The 20410-nt window shown below is 42.4% G+C and overlaps 1 protein-coding gene across 3 annotated transcripts in view; it reads right to left on the bottom strand.

Annotated features, from left to right (window-relative positions):
• Positions 1 to 5183, bottom strand: part of MON1A (MON1 vesicular trafficking associated A) — a 66635-nt gene extending 61452 nt beyond the window's left edge. For 2 of the 3 annotated variants that reach the window (XM_068133383.2, XM_068133387.2), the window contains exon 1: positions 5105 to 5183. The gene's annotated coding sequence lies outside the window, so the exon portion shown is untranslated. The remainder of the gene's footprint in view (positions 1 to 5104) is intronic. The other variant, XM_068133384.2, reaches the window with a different exon arrangement.
• Between the last annotated feature and the right edge of the window lie 15227 nt (positions 5184 to 20410).

Genomic DNA, 20410 nt, shown 5'->3' with positions numbered 1-20410 from the left:
TGATACAACAAATTGTATTAGTAAATAGACAACCCAGTGTTGAATAAACAATCGATATGATCAATTATTAAATTGATACAACAAATGGTATTAAATAGACAACCCAGTGCTGAATAAATAAACGATTTGATCAATTATTAAATTGACACAACAAATTGTATTAGTAAATAGACAACCCAGTGTTGAATAAACAATCGATATGATCAATTATTAAATTGATACAACAAATGGTATTAAATAGACAACCCAATGTTGAATAAACAATCGATATGATCAATTATTAAATTGATACAAGAAATGGTATTAAATAGACAACCCAGTGTTGAATAAATAATCGATTTGATCAATTATTAAATTGATACAACAAATGGTATTAAATAGACAACCCAGTGTTGAATAAATAATCGATATGATCAATTATTAAATTGATACAACAAATGGTATTAAATAGACAACCCAGTGTTGAATAAACAATCGATTTGATCAATTATTAAATTGATGCAACAAATGGTATTAAATAGACAACCCAGTGTTGAATAAATAATCGATTTGATCAATTATTAAATTGATACAACAAATGGTATTAAATAGACAACCCAGTGTTGAATAAACAATCGATTTGATCAATTATTAAATTGATACAACAAATGGTATTAAATAGACAACCCAGCGTTGAATAAATAATCGATTTGATCAATTATTAAATTGACACAACAAATGGTATTAAATAGACAACCCAGTGTTGAATAAATAATCTACTTGATCAATTATTAAATTGATACAACAAATGGTATTAAATAGACAACCCAGTGTTGCATAAACAATCGATATGATCAATTATTAAATTGATACAACAAATGGTATTAAATAGACAACCCAGTGTTGAATAAACAATCGATTTGATCAATTATTAAATTGATACAACAAATGGTATTAAATAGACAACCCAGTGTTGAATAAACAATCGATTTGATCAATTATTAAATTGACAGAACAAATTGTATTAAATAGACAACCCAGTGTTGAATAAACAATCGATTTGATCAATTATTAAATTGATACAACAAATGGTATTAAATAGACAACCCAGTGTTGAATAAACAATCGATTTGATCAATTATTAAATTGATACAACAAATGGTATTAAATAGACAACGCAGTGTTGAATAAACAATCGATTTGATCAATTATTAAATTGATACAACAAATGGTATTAAATAGACAACCCAGTGTTGAATAAACAATCGATTTGATCAATTATTAAATTGATACAACAAATGGTATTAAATAGACAACCCAGTGTTGAATAAACAATCGATTTGATCAATTATTAAATTGACACAACAATTTTTTTATTTTTTTTTGGGGGGATACAAGATCGGGGCTCGTGAAAGAGCGAACATTAATCACACAGAAAGACAAACCGACACATAAAACATATAACATCGGGAGCGGTAGCCAAGATGGGGAGAGAGGGGGAAGGACACAAAACAAAACATTTGAGAGCAGGGACCGAGAGACATGGAGACATGGAGAGATCTGAGAGAGGGCGAGGGCTTTGGGAAGGGGGCATGGGAAGGGGGGGGGGTGGGAGAGGTATAAAACATATGGACACTGCCAGGACTTCCAGGAAAGAAGTTGGAATTTCAAACAAGGTGGATCTGGGGTGAATTAGCGGGGGTAGAAAAGATCAAGGTTTTGGATGGGGTAAGATAAGAGATGGTGGTGAACAGCTGTTTTAAAGACCTGGAGGGAGGAGTGGGATTGAAGGGAGTGAGGAAGTTTGTTCCAGAGGTGGGAGAAAAGAGGAATGAAGGAGTGAAGGTGAGCAGAGAGCCGAGATTTCGGCAGTTTAACCATCAGAGGGTTGCTGGCAGATCTTGTGCGACCTGTAGGAATATTTGGGGGACAGAGCACAGAGAGAGCTGGGGGTGCAAGGCCGGAGAGGAGTCGGTAGAAGACAGAAAGACCACCTACCTGCCTGCGGTGAGTGAGTGAAAGGCCCTCAGAGATAGCTTAATCGCGGGACATTCCAATAATTCTGAAAGCTTTGGTTTCAACAGCGTGAAGCTGAGCTAGGTGTGAGGCAGGAGCACCGGCGCGGCCCATCGGGGAGAACAGTATTCCATTGAGCTGCAGATGAAAGCCTTGTATGTGGTGAGGAGCTCAGGTGTGCCGAGGAAGGACTTCGCACGACGGAGGATGCCCAGTCGGCGACTGGCTTTGGAGGCCAGCTTGGAAATGTGGTTTTCCCAAGAAAGATCATGGCAGATAGTGAGACCCAAAAGCTTGAGCGACAGAACTTCTTGGAGAGGATTGTTGAGAAAGTAGATGGGAGGGTTGTCCAGTCGATCTTTTCGGAGAGACATAGTAAGAGTGTGAGATTTGTCAGGATTGAAAGACATGTTCCACTTGTTTGACCAGTCTGTGATTTTGTCCACGTCTTCAGAGAGTGAGGAGGCTGCAGACTGCCGATCTGAGGGAAGAGGAATGGAGCGGCAGAGAGTGGAGTCATCAGCAAAGAGATAGAGAGGATTTTCAAGAGAGTCAGAGAGATCATTGATGAAGACCAGAAAAAGCACAGGGCCCAGAACACTGCCTTGGGGAACTCCAGCCTGAACAGGAAGAGGAGATGAGAGAAACCCATTCAGGGCCACACGTTGACGACGACTAGAGAGGAAGTCCGCTAGCCATGCGTGGAGATTTCCATGGATACCAAAGGAGGAGAGTTTGGTGAGCAGAGCGGGGTGCCAGACCGTATCGAAGGCACGTGATATGTCGAGGGAGACAGCTCTAATTTCCTGTTTGGCATTGAGGACCTCCATCCATTGTTGACACAGCAGAAGCAGCATGTCCAGAGTAGAGTGACCTGGTCTGAAACCAAATTGATGATCAGAGATCAAGCCATTGGAGAGGAGGAAAGATTTCATATCCAAAGCAATGATGGATTCCATGACTTTGCTGATAATTGGGAGAAGGCTGATTGGTCTGTAGTTGCTAGGATCTGTTTTTGCACCTTTTTTTATGCAAAGCGGTGATGTTGGCTGATTTCCAAGCAGATGGCAGTTGACCTTGAGCAAAAGAGAGGGTGAAGAGAACAGAGAGAGGGTGAGATAGAGCGGCAGGGCAGGATTTTAGGACCCGTGGGCTGATGCTGTCAGGTCCAGTTGCAGAATCAGAGTCGAGGGTTGACAGAAACTTTTCCACCTTGTCAGGAGGAAAGGACACTGAGTCCAGGAGCAGCTGGGTACGACTGGGTATGGTGGGTACAGAGAGGGATGGGTTTGGGATACAAGATTTAGAGGCAAACAGAGTTGAGGCATTCAGCTTTTTCACGTGCGGAGTCAGCTGTGTAGCCGTTGGAGGTATGGGAGGGGATGGAGGGGGAACAAACACCAGAAACGGATTTGACCAGACGCCACCAGGATTTGGAAGAGGGAGACAGATTAGAGAGTTCGGTCTTGAGAACTGAGAGATATTGTTTCCTGGCTCTCCTGAGGGTGGACACACTTGTTTCGGGCTTTGTGAAAGGAAATGAGATTTCCTTCCGTTGGATTTGCTTTCCAGGAGACGAAGGCAAGTTGTTTCTGGGCAACAGCCTCACCACAAATGATTCCGTGTACCATGGACGGGAGGAAGGGTATGACAACTGAAGACGAGATGGGATAAATCTGTGCATGAGAGAGAGCAGTTTACTTTGGAAGAATTCCCAGGATGAGTTGATGTCAGAGGTGGTAGAGATGGGAGACCAGTCCAGATGATTGATGGCTGCTTGAAGACCGTGCCAGTTGGCCTGAGTGAAATGCCAGACTCGCCGACGCTGAGCAGGCTCCCCGAGAATGGTCAGAGAGATGTCCACTTTAACAAGGACATGATCAGATGATCCGATTGGAGCAGAAGAAGAGCAGCAGACATTTTCAGGGAAGTTAGTCATAACCACGTCCAGAAGAGAAGATGCTCCGTTGACCGAGATCTGGGTCGGGAAATTGACAGATTGCGTCAGTCCCAGTGAGTCGGAGAAGTCCTTTGCTGAGGAGCCATGGCTGGTGAGAGGTACCCACACCCAGCCAACTGGCATGGTGACAGTTGAAATCACCACATATGAGGAAGAGAGAGAGTTGGGATGAGTAGATAGAAGTTGGTCCATATTATCAGACAGCGAGATGTAGATGGAGTCATCACTGTTTGGTGGACGGTACAAGTACAACACACATATGAACAAGAGGTGGGAGCGAAGGGGAAGCCGTAGCCAGAGGTATTCCTGGGGGTGAGGTGGAGAGAGTGCAGTGCAGGGCGAGTGAGGAAGAGAGTTTTTGATAAAGATAGCAAAGATTGATAAAGATAGCAAATGGTGTTAAATAGACAACCCAGTGTTGAATAAACAATCGATTTGATCAATTATTAAATTGATACAACAAATGGTATTAAATAGACAACTCAGTGTTGAATAAATAATCGATTTGATCAATTATTAAATTCACAACAAATTGTATTATTAAATAGACAATCCAGTGTTGAATAAATAATTGATTTGATCAATTATTAAATTCACAACAAATTGTATTATTAAATAGACAATCCAGTGTTGAATAAATAATTGATTTGATCAATTATTAAATTGACACAACAAATGGTATTAAATGGACAACCCAGTGTTGAATAAATAATCGATTTGATCAATTAATTATTTAACAAACTTGACTCTCAAAGAGAAAGTCACAATTTACATTTTTACATGGAAAGGTTTAATATTAAACAAATGAAGGAATAAGCACAAATATCTGATTTGTATAACATTATTATTATCATTATTAACAGTGATCACCACCGTGCCTTCCTCTCGTAATCAATGAGCACCTGGAATCACCACAATGTGGGGTTTTAACGACATTTGCTAACCAACGGCAACGATCTCCGCAAACCACTTCGACAACACAATTCCTGAACCTGGAAAAGACTTCCATTTCATGGCGCACTCTCGCGATCTTCACCTCGTGTATATCACAATAATAAACGAACACAAGCACAAGCATATGGATATGCACATTTAACATCGTCATAAGCTAATGATAGGTTATCAGTGCATAACAAACACGTACTGTACCATGCAACTGTCACACAAGCCAATTTCAGCGCGTGACACGAACCATACACCACCCGGAACAACACTGCTGCTCCACTGTACACACACAACGTCATTTCCTTTCGAGCGAGCCAATCCAATCCTGTTTTGGTTATTATAAAACTTTACAAACCTAACAGGTCATTTTATTCACTTATATAAACTCATTTCCGATTTTTAATCAGTTTCACCGTATTTTAAGTTCCGGAGTTTTACATTCCTGTCATCGTCGGAGGAAAACTGATAAAGGGATGAATTACCAGTCGCGCTCGTAATACATCAATCGAGTGTCACTGCGTTTAACCCTTTGTGTTTTCGGCGTTTTATCTCGATTCCAGCATGGAACACATTTCACCCCTTTGGGGCAATGTCTGACTTATCGGAATCAGAGGAGGAGATGGATGTGACGGTCGTATCACAATGAATGGTAGGTAGTTCAGCCCGAAGTCCTTCCTCATCTTGTTCTCTCGTTTCTCAATAAAACTTACAGACAACGGAATGTTGTCATTTTTTATCATTTCCCCGACTTGGCTTCCTTTATTGAGGCTGCAAAACTGGTCCTAAAAAAATCTGAGGAACTAAACCAAACAAAATCACAGTTTCATCGACTAAATAAAATAATAACAAAGGCAAAGTTTGAGTATTCTCGGCATCAGACAAAATTCACAAACAAATAATGAAGACGCTCACTCTGGGAACTCTTAATATAAATGGTGGTGGGGCGAACAACATCCGCCAGATCCAAGTAAATAGTTTATTCAAACGGAAACAAGTTGATGTGATCTTACTGCAGGAAACTCATATCATTGAGAAGGTTGAACATGACTGGTGCAGCATTTTAAAGGTGAATGCTTCTTCAGTAACATGTCGTCTGTATCTGCTGGAGTTGGGTTCTTGTTAAAACCAGGACTTGTACCTGACTCTTGCCTCTTCCAGGAGGGGATAAAGAGCCGGTTTGCTTCCCTGGAACTTGTGATTAATAACCTAACATTTGTTATTTTTAATGTATATGCACCTAGTGAGAGTACTGACCGTAAAACCTTCTTTACTGTCGTGATAAACCAATTAAAATTGTTTGACCTCAATCAGTGCAAATGCACGGGGGGTGATTTTAATTGCACGTTTCAGCCCAAATTGGACAGGAACTCCCCAGAACCACATCCCGAAGCCCATGGTGACCTCTCCCATTTCCTTTCCGTCGTGGGTTTTCTTGATGTATGGCGCTTGATACACCCAAATGACCAACAGTACACATGGTGTCGATGTTCCAATGGTCAAGTGTCCTTAGCGAGGCTTGACAGATGGTACATCACCCCACGTTTTAGGAATATGATAACCTTCTCAAATATTGTCCCATCTATCTTATCTGACCACCACATGGTCACTATGGGCCTATCCTTTCCTCATTTTAAGCATACTGGTGCCTATTGGAAATTTAACACGAGGATTTTGGATGATGCCTTTTTTAAGGAAGCCTTTCGCAATCTATGGATAGCAGTAGTTGAAGAAAAGCCCCGTTTTGCTTCCATTAACCTGTGGTGGAACAATATGAAAACCCATACAAGGCTGTTTTGTCAACAGTTTAATTCACACGTCACCCATGAAATTCGAGTCACACTGGCTCGGCTAGAAACTGAAATTCTAAAACTGGAGAACAAACTGGCGAAACAACAGAATGAGGCAAACTATAACTTACTCCTTGAAAGAAAGACCCAACTTAGGGAACTATAGCAGGAGAAAGCTGCAGGATTATTAGTTAGATTAAGAATAAAAAATATTAAAGTATCAGATAGCCCAAGCAAATCCTTTTTTCACCTCGAATCCGAAACGAAGCCAGCTCGGCTTATCCTATCAGTTATGGACCCCAGTGAATGTGCAATTGCAAATTCTGATGGGGTAAAAAATACCATTAGAAAGTACTATTCAAAACTGTTTGCAAAAAGAGATGTTTGTGAGGATAAGATGAAACTCTTTACCTCCCATCTCCCATCCCTGACTGAGACTCAACGGCTGGAGCTGGATGTGCCGTTAACCCTTCCTGAATTAGAATGTGCTCTGGCTGAAATGGAATCTGGAAAAGCTCCAGGAATCGATGGCCTACCAGCTGAGTTTTACTTGGAATTTTGGGACCTTTTAGGTCCAGAACTCTTAAATGTAATCCAAGAATCCCTGCGAACTGGTGCAATGCCATTACGCCTAAGGAGGGCAGTGGTGAGTCTCCTCCCAAAGTCAGGAGATCTCCGGCGGATGGAGAATTGGAGACCAGTTTCAGTATTGTGCACCGACTACAAACTGTTTTCAAAAGCGATGGCAAATCGTTTGAAGAAAGTCATTGGTGACCTGGTCCTACGCGATCAGACTTTCTGCATCCCCAGTTGATCCATTTATGACAACATTTTTTTAGTTCGGGGTTTAATGGGCACTCACCACGATCAAAATGATTTTGGAATAATGTTTCTAGACCTTGAAAAAGCCTTTGACAGTATTGATCATGTTTTTTTGTGGCGTGTTCTGGAAGCATGTGGCTGTGGGGTTAACTTCAGAGCCTTCATATCTCTATTGTACACTGACATCTCTAGTGTAATTAAGGTAAACAATGAACTCGTTTCCCCCATACAGGTTCAGAGAGGGGTACGGCAGGGTTGCCCAGTCTCAGGATTGCTTTTCGCATTAGCAATGGAACCATTACTTTGTACGCTCAGGGAGAATATCTCTGTCCTGACGTGTTTCCCAAGGAGTCCACCATTGACTATATCAGCGTATGCAGATGATGTGTGTGTCATAATCAGAAGCAACCGGGATGTTGATGCTCTTGTTAAATCCTTGAGAACCTTTTTCCAGACGTCTTCCCTAAAAGTTAATTGGAGGAAAAGCAAAGCTATTTGGGTGCCTTACCTTAATAGTTGCCTCCCTGTCTCGACACATCTACCTCCTCTTCCGGAAAACTTAGAATGGAAGGCAGATGGTATGGACTACCTTGGTGTGTCCCTTGGTTCCACACAATTTATGGAAAAGAACTGGGAAGGCTTGATTGGAGAAATGGAGAGGTGACTCAACCTGTGGAAAAGAGCCACACCACACCTTTCATTTAAGGGCCGTGTCTTAGTTGCCAATAACTTGGTTGCTGCAACTTTATGGCATCGTTTTATTCGCCTACAACCACCGGAAGTGCTGCTTCGAATGATACAGGCCAAACTTGTGGCCTTTTTTGGGGGAGGCCATCATTGGCTGCGGCCAAATGTAATATGCCATACTTCATCTGAAGGAGGCCAAGGCCTTGTTCACGTGAAATCCCGCCTCATGACCTTTTGCTTGTGCTCCATTCAGTGCCTTCTATATGTTGAGCACCTGTCAAACTACCCATTGGCCTGTCATATTTTGCAACAGGCGGGCAGACTCGGCTATGGCCGTGAAGTATTCCTGACCCACCTAAAGGATGTCGATACAGCAACACTCCCTATATTCTACCAGAGCCTTCTCAATGCCTGGGAAGGTCTTACCGTGAGTCGCAAGGGGGACACATACTCCCCAGGGATGTTTGAAGTTGAACCTCTGTTTTTCAACCCTCTCTTCCCTGATGTATTCAAGAGCTGTGATTTGTGCCAACGCTTCATTGATGCAGGCATTGTAACGTTTGGTTATTCAGACACAAACAAGTCAACAAGATGGCGGGCCAACGGACTGCCGTTTATTCGTCATGGTGTCGTGAACATGCCGTAAACCATGACGTGAACATAACGTCATGATGTAATGCGTTATGTTACAACCATGTCGTAAACCATGACGTGAACATAACGTTATGATATAATGCGTTATGTCGCATCTCCCTTTGACAAACAACAAACGGAAAATTAAGTGAAGCATGGCACAGCAAGTAATAAAAGATGTAGCTGATGCATGAACGAACATGAACAAAATAAGTGTAAACATTTAGAACATACTGTCACAACAGTAAAACAGGGGTAGACTACCCTGAGATACAAGGTGCTAGAAGAAGGGTTAGTCTGCCCTCAGTTTGTCACATAATCCTCTAGATGTTTGGGTCTGTTGATGATGCGGCCTGACTTCGTGGTGAGAGGATTCTGACCCTGTTCAGGCGGCAGAGAGGATGGCGTGTGTGTGACTGGCGAGGGTTGCCCTGTACGGGCTGTAGAGTGCAGGCTGCTGCTGCACGGGCAGTGCTGTGTGGTCTGAGCTGAGCTGGGAGCTGGCAGACCAGCTGGAGCAGTAGCACAGTGTGGGGTCGGTCTGGTCGGTTGCCGGGTTGCATACGTCAGTGCTGTGGAGCTTGGCTGATGAGCACCGTATGTTGAGAGGCGGAGGTGTTTCCTGTTTCGGCGATACTTCCTGCCATTACTTTCAACGATATATGATCTGGGCACACTGTGATGGGCTACAACTGTTGCAGGCAGCCAGTTGTTTGTGCCTGGGAGTGGAGTCATCCTTACTGGGTCTCCTGGGAGGAGGGCGGGCAGGTCTCTTTGGACATGTTTGTCGTGGTGGACCCATTGCTTCTCCTTGCTCTGATCGAGCTTCTTCCTGACCTCATCACAGTTCAGAGTAATTGGACGCAACAACTCACGAGAGGTTGGCAGCAGGTTGCGGGGTCTGCGAGACATGCAAAGCGTGGCAGGTGACATGTTGCAACTTTCCAGCGGCGTGGTCCTGTAGTCAAGGAGGGCCAGATGTTTATCACTGCACTTAGACCAGAGTCGCTTTACCGTCTGTATGGCTCTCTCAGCTGCACCATTTGACTGAGGGTATCGGGGCGAAGACGTCTGGTGATTGATGTGATAGTCAGCACAAAACTGGGAAAATTCTTGCGAGCTGAACTGAGGTCCGTTATCTGTTCTGAGTGTCTCTGCGATGCCGTGTCGACACATTTGTGATTTGAGGGCGTTGACAGTGACTGCTGTGCTGAGGTTTGTCAGAGCATCCACCTCGATGAATTTGGAGAAACAGTCGGTTGTGAGTAAGTATTGATTCCCTTCATATTCGAAGATATCAGCAGCCACCTCAATCCAAGGTAACAGAGGTGTTTTCAGGGGCATCAGAGTTTCTGCGTGCTGCTGACTTTGGTACAAACTGCACTGTGGGCAATCACTGACGACGTCTTCAATTTGTGCAGTCATGCCTGGCCAGAACAGAGCTTCTCGGGCTCTCTGTTTGCATTTGCTGATTCCCATGTGTGAGCCATGTATTTGTCGCATCATGTCTGGCCGCATTGTTGTGGGTACAACGATTCTCATGCCTTTGTAAACAATTCCATCCATCACCGACAGCTCGTCACGGTACTGCCAGTATGCACGGATGCTGTGAGGTGTTTCAGCTTTGGTGTCTGGCCATCCTTTCAGAACCATGGTGTGCAGTTCATTCAACTCTTCAGCAGTTCTCTGCTGGAACTGCGCGTAGCGAGACGGCACCACTGATATGAAGTCTACCATATTGATTAGCTCAATGTCCATCTCTGGTGTAGTATCTGGGAGGTTAGCACGGCTCAGGGTGTCGCCCAGTGGAATGTCCTTCCCTGGTTTGTACGTGATTGTCAAGTCATACGGCTGCAACTTCAGGAGCATTGATTGTAGCCTCATAGGTGCTGCTAGTAGGGGCTTGGTGTGAATTGACTGCAACGGCTTGTGGTCGGACTCGACGGTGATGTTTGATGTCCCAAATATGTAGTAATGGAACTTCTTGCAGGCATGTACAATGGCCAACATTTCCTTCTCCAATTGCGAGTATCTCTGCTCAGTCGGTGTGAGCGCACGGGATGTATATGCTACAGGGTGGTCATCTTGCAGAAGCACTCCTCCGAGAGCGTAACTGCTGGCATCACATTGAATGGTACAGCCTTTCTTGGCGTCGTAATAGGCCAGCACCGGTGCATTGCAGCACAACTGTTTCATCTTTTCAAAGCTCTCGGCTTGAGGTTTGTCCCAATGGAAGAGGACATCTTTGGGCAATAGGGCACGAAGTGGTGCATCCACTGTACTTAATTCTGGTAGAAATTTTGCCAAATACTGGATGAAGCCAAGTATTCTTCGGACATCTTCTTTGTTCTTGGGCTCGGGCATTGCTTTCACGGCCCTCACTTTGTCATCATCAGGTTTCAGACCACTCCCTGTCAAAATATGCCCTGCATATTTCACGGATGATTGTTTCACATGACATTTGTCAAAGTTGAGTTTGAGGTTGAAAGCTGTAGCTCTGTTGACAACTTGTCGCATGATGGAGTCATGTTCCTCTGGGGTCCTACCCGCCACCAAAATGTCGTCCATTATGGCACGAGCGCCTTCGATGCCCTCCAGCATGTTGTCCATGATACGCTGGTAGATTTCAGGAGCGGATCGGACCCCGAAAGGGAGCCTCAGCCAACGGAAACGGCCAATTGGGGTGTTGAAGGTGGTGAGAAGACTGGACTCATATGTGAGCGGGATCTGTAAGAATCCGGATTTGGCGTCAAGTACAGAGAAATACTTTGAACCTGGTATCATTGATGCAACCACTTCTTCAACTGTTGGAATGTAATAGTGTTCTCTCCTAATTGCCTTGTTTAGGTCTTTTGGGTCAATGCAGATTCTGATTTTGTCTTTCTTAACTACGGTGACCATGGAGCTCACCCAGTCTGTCGGTTCAGTGACACGAGCAATGTGCCCATCTTTTTGCATTTCTATTAGCTTGGCTTTAACCTTGTCGTACAGAGCTTTTGGTTGCCGACGTGGTCCATGGACAGCAGGGGGCACAGTGGGGTCGATTTTCAGAGAATACTTGCCTGGCAGTACACCTGTTGTGTGGAGAAGATCAGGATAATCACTAAGGTCACTGACCTTGTGAATTCTCTCAATCAACCCGAGTGCTGTGCTGGCTCGGCCGGAGAGAAGTGGTCGTTGCTTTACTCTGACGACATAAAACTTGACGTCAACAGTGTTTTGTTTGTGCGTCACAGGCAATGTGATGCATCCCTCAACAGCAAGGTCATGCTCCGAATAGCTCTTTAACTTGCTATCGGTGGCAGACAATGACATGCGGGTCTTTAGACTGTGAAACAGCTCAAGCGGCATTATGGATACTGTTGCACCTGTGTCAATCTGTGTCTTCACGACCTTTGTTCCAATCTTGACATCAGTCCACCATTCTGTTGCTGCATTTGTTCCATGAATGTTGTTGACACTGTGCGTCAGGGTCGTGTCATCAGACTCGTAGTCACAATCAACAGCATGCGCAGCAGATCTTGACTGCTCTTTCAACTTCTGTCTACACACACGGGCGAAATGGCCTACCTTCTTACAGAATTTGCAGGGGGCCTCCCTGGCGGGACACTTGTAGTGTGATGATGAGTATCCGCAGTACCAGCAGTTTTGGTTGTCTGTCCACTGTTTTCTGGTGGGTGTCTTGTGACGGGGTGGCTGCTGTTTGTTAATGGCATACACCTTACTGTCTTCGTCCGCAGCAATAACTCGCAAGCTCTCCTGTGAGGTCTCGTAGTTCTGACCGATGCTGGTGGCCTTGTTCAGTGTGAGCTCGTCTCCTTCCTGAAGGCAACGTTCAGTCACCGCTGGATTAGCGGATCGCAGGACAATGGCATCTGTGGAAGAATTTTGTGTATGACTCACAGGACTCCAATGACCGCACACAGGTTTACAAAAGGTCTGGTTTATTAACTGTATTTACTTCATTCCAATTACCAAAATGATACCGCATAATATAATGGATCAGGTTAACTCTTTTCGCTGGTCCTTCTCGTTCATCCGACACTCCCGTTCGGTCAGCGCCTCTCGTAGCAAGTCCTGTCGACTCCACGTTTGCTCTAGTTTATATGGACGAACTGGACTTAATCCTCTGTCCGCTGAAACGTTAATCCTTTCTCCGCTGATGCCCCGAGGTCATGCATTGCACCAAGTCCTGGCATCAACTCGCTCCCCTCCTGCTGTGATTTCCATTTACACAGTAGGAGGGTGCTCTAGCCTGGGGCCTTGACCAGGTGTTTCAAGAGATTATCATGTTCATGCACATTCTGCTTCGTTACCAGATTTAATCAATGAGTTACCAGGGCCAATCAATACGTTACACTGAGTTACACTTCCACAATTCCCTCATCTTTTTGTTTTTGTTTATATTAACCATTAATCTAAACATCAATATAAGTAAACAATCAATCACTACTAGTAAACATCATTACAAGTATAAGTAAATAATCAATCACTTTGGTAATCAAATTCCCTTAGGCATACACCGTCATCCTGCAAGAATCACAAAACATTTCGTTGGTCATTGACTCCTTCCATATTGTTCAATCTATTGCATTTGCATCACAAATATATTTTCAAAACAACACTTCACCATCACCAAGATACAACAATTTCGCTTCATTTTCAAGTTTTGTAAAGCATCTGCACCATCTGGAAAAAACGTTTGCCTCCACACACATGTTGACTTTGTTTGAAAGGAAGGGCTGATCACTTGTGTTTGAATCCAGGTATGAAACATTTTCTCCTAATGTCTTCATAGCTCCTGCACTACTTCGTGTAGGATTTCGCTGTTGTGGTAACACTGCGGAGTCATAGACTGACCCTTCTCTCCATGTAGCATTCTTGCCACTTTTTGCTGTGAACCATAATGATTCCTTGAACAAGGCCTTCGCCCAGTTGTAGTCAACTTGCCTCCTCCCTCATTATGAGTGGGCAGCAAGTATTGGTGTGACGTTGATTGGCCAGCAAGATGTGGAACAGGGATGCCGGATGCATCCACAATGATGTTGGGACCATGGTGTTCAGGTCATCCATGGTCCATACCAGGCGTGGCCCGCAGAATCGCGCACAGCTGTTGTGAAAAGGCACAGCCATTGGTTTGCAGCTTCATGCTGGCTCCCCGGAAGTTGGTGAAGTAATAACATATGTCCCCGCATTTCACAGAGGTTGCAGGTAAAATGTCGTTGTCCTGCAACTTCTGATGTGATGAATGTTCGAAGCCTTCGAACAAGAGTAAGTGATCGCCTTTCTTTCATATGTTGCAGTGTGATCCAGGCAAATGGTCACATAAATTTCCTTGGTGAAGGTAAGCATTCATCTCCAAGTTACATGGGAGAATGTCTTCATCATTCTTTGAGAAAGAGGGTGTATGCCATGATTAACTTCATTTTTTAGCCACAAATTTTCTTTCTCGAACTTCTTCCCAATTCCGTTAGCAATCCCTCCAAAATGTGATCTCGTCTTATCTTTATGCTCAGTCACATCTGAATCTGCTTTCCGCACACACTGGATCAGATAGGGTACATCTTACCATGAAATCAGCATAATCATGTATATCTTCCGACAGTTTCACATTCAACAATTTGTTGTTTTTTCTTAACACAAAAAGTTATATTCATTTATATGCGTCACACAAATAATATTCAATCAGGTATGTATTTTATTACTAAACTAAGAATAGCATTGTATATGATTACAATCACAAACGGGAATACCTAATTCCCAACAACAATTTTCCCAAACCAACAAATTAAGCATAATGTATTATTACCATAATTCCTCTCCACTTTTTCTTTTCCCTCTTTTTTTTTCCTAACAGTGTGTCACTCGTGGTGATATGAGTTCATTGATATTGTAATTGACACAACTCATAACATTGTCGTTATGCCATTATCTTAATTCTACTGTTTATGTCGCCATAAAAGTCTTCCTTTTCTGGTTCCACATTTCTTTCCTCATTTGTCACTTCATGCGTTATCATCGTGTTGTTGGTTACCTTATTCAAACACACCGTCACTAAGGCTTTCAAGCAAGCCACCACTAAAACAATTGCCAATATAACTACTAAACCAACAAACAAGTCTGCTACTCCTTGTATATATTCATACCTATGACATAGTTATATGTCGATGACATTTAACATTATATACCAAACTAACAAGCTCCCTAAAAGGTAAATAAAGAAAATCCCTTAATATGTAACATAATCAGATTATTTGTCTTACCCTGATCCCCCTATCTCCCGGGGTTGAACTCAATCCCCTGATCATGAGTGTAGTTGTGATACATTTTTCACTCATGCTGTATTAATATCAGCAGGTAATTGTATGTCATGTAGGCAAATAAATGTCACTATTCCAAGTAGGAATATCACATGTTGAAAATGTAATGTTTATCAATGCAAGGGGTGTTAAAATGTAATTCAAATGACTGTAAATCACGACTATCATTTATCTACCACTGAATGTTCTGCTGGGTTGCTAGGTGCAGCCTCATTTTCTGTGGGATCGTCCACCTTAGCCCCATGTGCTTGTTTGCAATGAGGGGCATGAATCCAACTTTCTATTTTGGGTCCATCTTTTTTTTTTTTTTTATTCTTATCAATCTCCTATGGTTTATCATTTCGTTCCAAGATACCGCAACCAAAGGTTTTAACCAAAGCTCTACCAAACTATTTCCAATTTGAACAAAAATGCCAGTGAAACAATGATTCGAAGAATTAACTTCAAGGGGTCAATAAATTTATTCTATAGCCAGATCTAATTTTCCCATCCAATAGTTTGCCTTGCCACATGTCATATTATAACACCTTAATAAACCTTCGAAAAAATGTTTCCCATCTCAACAAATTTCCTTTTTTACAAATAGCCATGTGTAACTTACGTATTTAACTACAATTTCCTCTCAATTTGTTTGGCCTAACTGGCCGCAAAAGTGGCTGCCAGCATGCAGTACCGTTTTTTATCTACCAAGGAAGTGTTCCACACAAGACCTCTACCAAAATGTTGTTTGTAAAAAACAAATCTGGGATTTCTGATTACATGGATGCACACTCTCAGGACATTTTCAGGCTGCTGTTAACAATCCACTACGATGACTTAATTCCTTTACCCACAATCAAATAATTAGTACAAATTGAGGATATTATCCCTATCACATTCTTTTATAGATTCATTATGTTGGATCTAATTTTTCCCAATAATTTTCCACTGCTGTAAGGAAGAACAATAGCTCTCATAAGTCTTAGTAATATCGTACTTAATTTGCCCAGCATCGAATAATTTATTTACTATCCTTTCTCATCTGTTAACCAGTGACTTTGTTTAAACTCCAGAACTGAAAACCCACAATAGTTCAAACCAGCAAAATTTTCTTTACTATTTTCCCATATCATCTATGCCTAAAACACATCCATACATACAGCACAATTTATATGCTGATAAAATTCAAGTTTATATATATAAAATCCATGAGCAGAGTATTCTGGGAAGTCAGTGTAAGACCTCTCCCACATTTGGATGATTTTGTACTCCCACATTTCCTTTTATGAAGCTCATATCCATAAATAGATGTTATTCTCATATACATTCTATCAAAAAATGGAATCCCAAAATTACTCACAATTTTACTATTAATTAATGGCTGCTCATAACCCAGCATATCAAATTTTTTATATTCCATTTCCCTTGACAAAAGAGATAATGTTCATAATCAAATTATATTTCTATTTTATTTTACGGATTCTCTGGATATTCAATCCCATCCACATATCCCAATCCCATCCACATATAACTATCCATTTCCAGACAGGCACACTGTCGGTGTCAACAATCTTGTAAGATTGATACACAAAAACACACACACACATGCATTATGCATATTTGTTTGCGTTGGAACCATTATTTACAGATCAGATGGGTGTCAATTTTATTTCAATTTCATAAAATTTGTCAATCAAATTCAAAATGCTTATAGACAAATAAACCAAAAGTCCATTCTTAGAAAACCCTTATGATGTCACATTGAAATTACCCTTTCTGCCTTCACAATAATCTATCCAAATTTTGACTACACACCCATTTGCATGTCAGTCGACCATTGACCTATCAATCGTGCGGAACAATAGTCCGAAATTCCCACCTGATCATCATGTGACTCTTGTTACTTGGTTTGCCACAATTGCAACGCAATTGTTCAAAACTTTGTAAATTTAAAATTGCTGTGCCCAAAATAGAAGATCCAATTTTGGCATTTGATCAATTAATTATTAATTTGTTAACAAGCAAAAAAGAAAAATGAATCATTCTTGCTCTGAAAACGTTTCAGACACAAGAATCATCGACAGTTATTCATGTTTGTCCAGTAATCGAATCTGTTGAGGCCAATCATCATTTGGGATTTGCAGCAATGAAGGCCTAATCATTGTCTGAGGTACCGGTAAGCACTGGTACCCTTGATCTTGGTTTGCCCCATGACCTTGTCTTCCTGTTGACATACGGACATCTTCTTCTCCAATGTCCCATCTTTCCACACTCGAAACACCGGTTTCTGTCGTTGTCTGATCTGTGCACCTGTGCACTTGTATTGCTGGGCTGCATCTCTACATCCCTGAGTTGCCACTGCAATCTCTCGTTATCTCCTGAAACACGAAAAAATTCTCTGTACCGTCCTTTTTGGGGAGACAACTGGAAATCAGATGGGACAACTGTGACTTTCATTCCTAATTTCGAGGGCAGTTGTGCATTTGTCTCCTCCACTGTATCCTGTATCCTTTTTATTTTAAGTTCTAGTTCCGTTATCCGTTGTGGAAGAGTAACTCAGCGTAACTTATTAATTGGCACTGGTAACTTATTAATTAACCTGGTAACAAAGCAAATACATTTTACATGCAAACTCTGTGAAGGACGAGTTTGTAAATGAGTTAGGAATGTGTATGAACAATGTAATCTCTTGAAACACCTGGTCAAGGCCCCAGGCTAGAGCACCCCCCCCTGCTGTGTAAATGGAAATCACAGCAGGAGGGGAGCGAGCTGATGCCAGGACTCGGTGCGATGCATGACCTCGGGACATTAGCGGAGAGGAGATTAAGTCCAGTTTGGCGATATAACGAGAGCAAACGTTGAGTAAAGGGACTTGTCCTCAGAAGCCCTGCCGGACGGAACGATGGAATGAACGAGTACTTGCTACGTGAAGCGCTGACCGAACGGGAGTGTCGGATGAACGAGAAGGACCAGCGAAAAGAGTTAACCTGATCCATTATATTATGCGGTATCATTTTGGTAATTGGATGAAGTGAATACAGTTTAATAAACTAGACCTTTTGTAACCTGTGTCCGGTCATTGGAGTCCTGTGAGTCCCCCAGTACAAATTCCCTGACAATCTTGGAGGCACCGCTGACATCAACTGGACACAAACAAGTCTTTAAAAGGTGAGTGTGTCTTGTTTGGTCCAATATGATTTACGAACTTGGAAGTTATGGGTACATACATGGGGGAGCAGGTGGTCTGGGGCTTCTTTGCGCACCGATGCCGCGATATAGGTGGCGTGAGCCATCACGAATGGGATTTCGATAAACGACTGTAGCAATTTATTCGTTTTTTTTCTAAATGATTTCTGTAAATACGTATTTTTGCGCTGGTTATTAAAGGGCCTTACTGTGACCTGGAAGCGGGCGGAGCAAGTGTGCACCTTGCGACCGCTTGCTTCCAGGACGTGTAAGGCCGGTACACTCGTTTACCCACCCGCACACGGATAAAGTACTACTTTTTTTTGCACTTGTTCGAAGCACTTGACTTGCTCGGCGCTCGACGAGCGACAGGGAACCGGGAAACGGAATTATATTTATATATATATATATTTCCAATATGGTACACCGGCCACAACGATTTTAGCGATTATCCGAGTTTTTTTTTTTTTTTTTTAACGATTTCTGTAAATACGTATTTTTCCTGCGCTGTGTAATTCTTCTGACACGCGCCACGAAGAAACGCACCACTGATGTGCATGAAGCGACTTGTTTGCCGGTTCGGTAAGGTCCGTCCGTACACGTGTACAATCGTGTACACCCGTTTTAAATAAATTTTTTTTTTTTCAGTTTTCCCGCCATGCCTATAAATTCATGACAGACAACCCCCCCTCATGCCGGTCCAGAATTATGATGAAAGATGGCGATGGAGGAAAAAAAAATTGCATAAAATATAAAAATTGATCTGCTTGATGTTAGTTTAAGGGCTGTTCCAAATTATCCTGATTATGAGAGATAATTACAGGAAATGTGTACTGTTCTTGTTTGGAGATTATAAGACAAAAACAGCAGAGTGGGAATCGGCAGACAATGGAACAGCTAGCGACGAGTGTTTTGTGAGTAGCAACCACTCTCTGGTCGAGGCTCATAAAAAAAAAAAAAAATTGATACTTATTGATTTGGCACTTGTTGGAACTTGTTGGAACTTGTTGTTGGAACTTGCTGTTGGCACTTGTTGGAACTTGTTGGAACTTGTTGTTGGAACTTGTTGTTGGAACTTGCTGTTGGAACTTGTTGTTGGAACTTGTTGTTGGAACTTGCTGTTGGCACTTGTTGGAACTTGTTGGAACTTGTTGTTGGAACTTGTTGTTGGAACTTGCTGTTGGCACTTGTTGGAACTTGTTGGAACTTGTTGTTGGAACTTGTTGTTGGAACTTGCTGTTGGAACTTGCTGTTGGAACTTGTTGTTGGAACTTGTTGTTGGAACTTGCTGTTGGAACTTGTTGTTGGAACTTGTTGGAACTTGTTGGAACTTGTTGTTGGAACTTGTTGTTGGAACTTGCTGTTGGAACTTGTTGTTGGAACTTGTTGGAACTTGTTGTTGGAACTTGTTGTTGCAACTTGCTGTTGGAAATTGCTGTTGGAACTTGTTGTTGGAACTTGTTGTTGGAACTTGCTGTTGGAACTTGTTGTTGCAACTTGTTGGAACTTGTTGTTGGAACTTGCTGTTGGCACTTGTTGGAACTTGTTGGAACTTGTTGTTGGAACCTGCTGTTGGAACTTGTTGGAACTTGTTGTTGGAACTTGTTGTTGGAACTTGCTGTTGGCACTTGTTGGAACTTGTTGGAACTTGTTGTTGGAACTTGTTGTTGGAACTTGCTGTTGGCACTTGTTGGAACTTGTTGGAACTTGTTGTTGGAACTTGCTGTTGGAACTTGCTGTTGGAACTTGTTGGAACTTGTTGTTGGAACTTGCTGTTGGCACTTGTTGGAACTTGTTGGAACTTGTTGTTGGAACTTGTTGTTGGAACTTGCTGTTGGAACTTGCTGTTGGAACTTGTTGTTGGAACTTGTTGTTGGAACTTGCTGTTGGAACTTGTTGTTGGAACTTGTTGGAACTTGTTGTTGGAACTTGCTGTTGGAACTTGTTGGAACTTGTTGTTGGAACTTGTTGTTGGAACTTGCTGTTGGCACTTGTTGGAACTTGTTGGAACTTGTTGTTGGAACTTGCTGTTGGCACTTGTTGGAACTTGTTGGAACTTGTTGTTGGAACTTGTTGTTGGAACTTGCTGTTGGAAC

This window comes from Myxine glutinosa, chromosome 12, assembly GCF_964187855.1.
Source record: "Myxine glutinosa chromosome 12, kmMyxGlut1.1, whole genome shotgun sequence".
Lineage (NCBI taxonomy): Eukaryota > Metazoa > Chordata > Myxini > Myxiniformes > Myxinidae > Myxine > Myxine glutinosa.
This window is presented reverse-complemented; position numbering and strand designations above follow the sequence as displayed.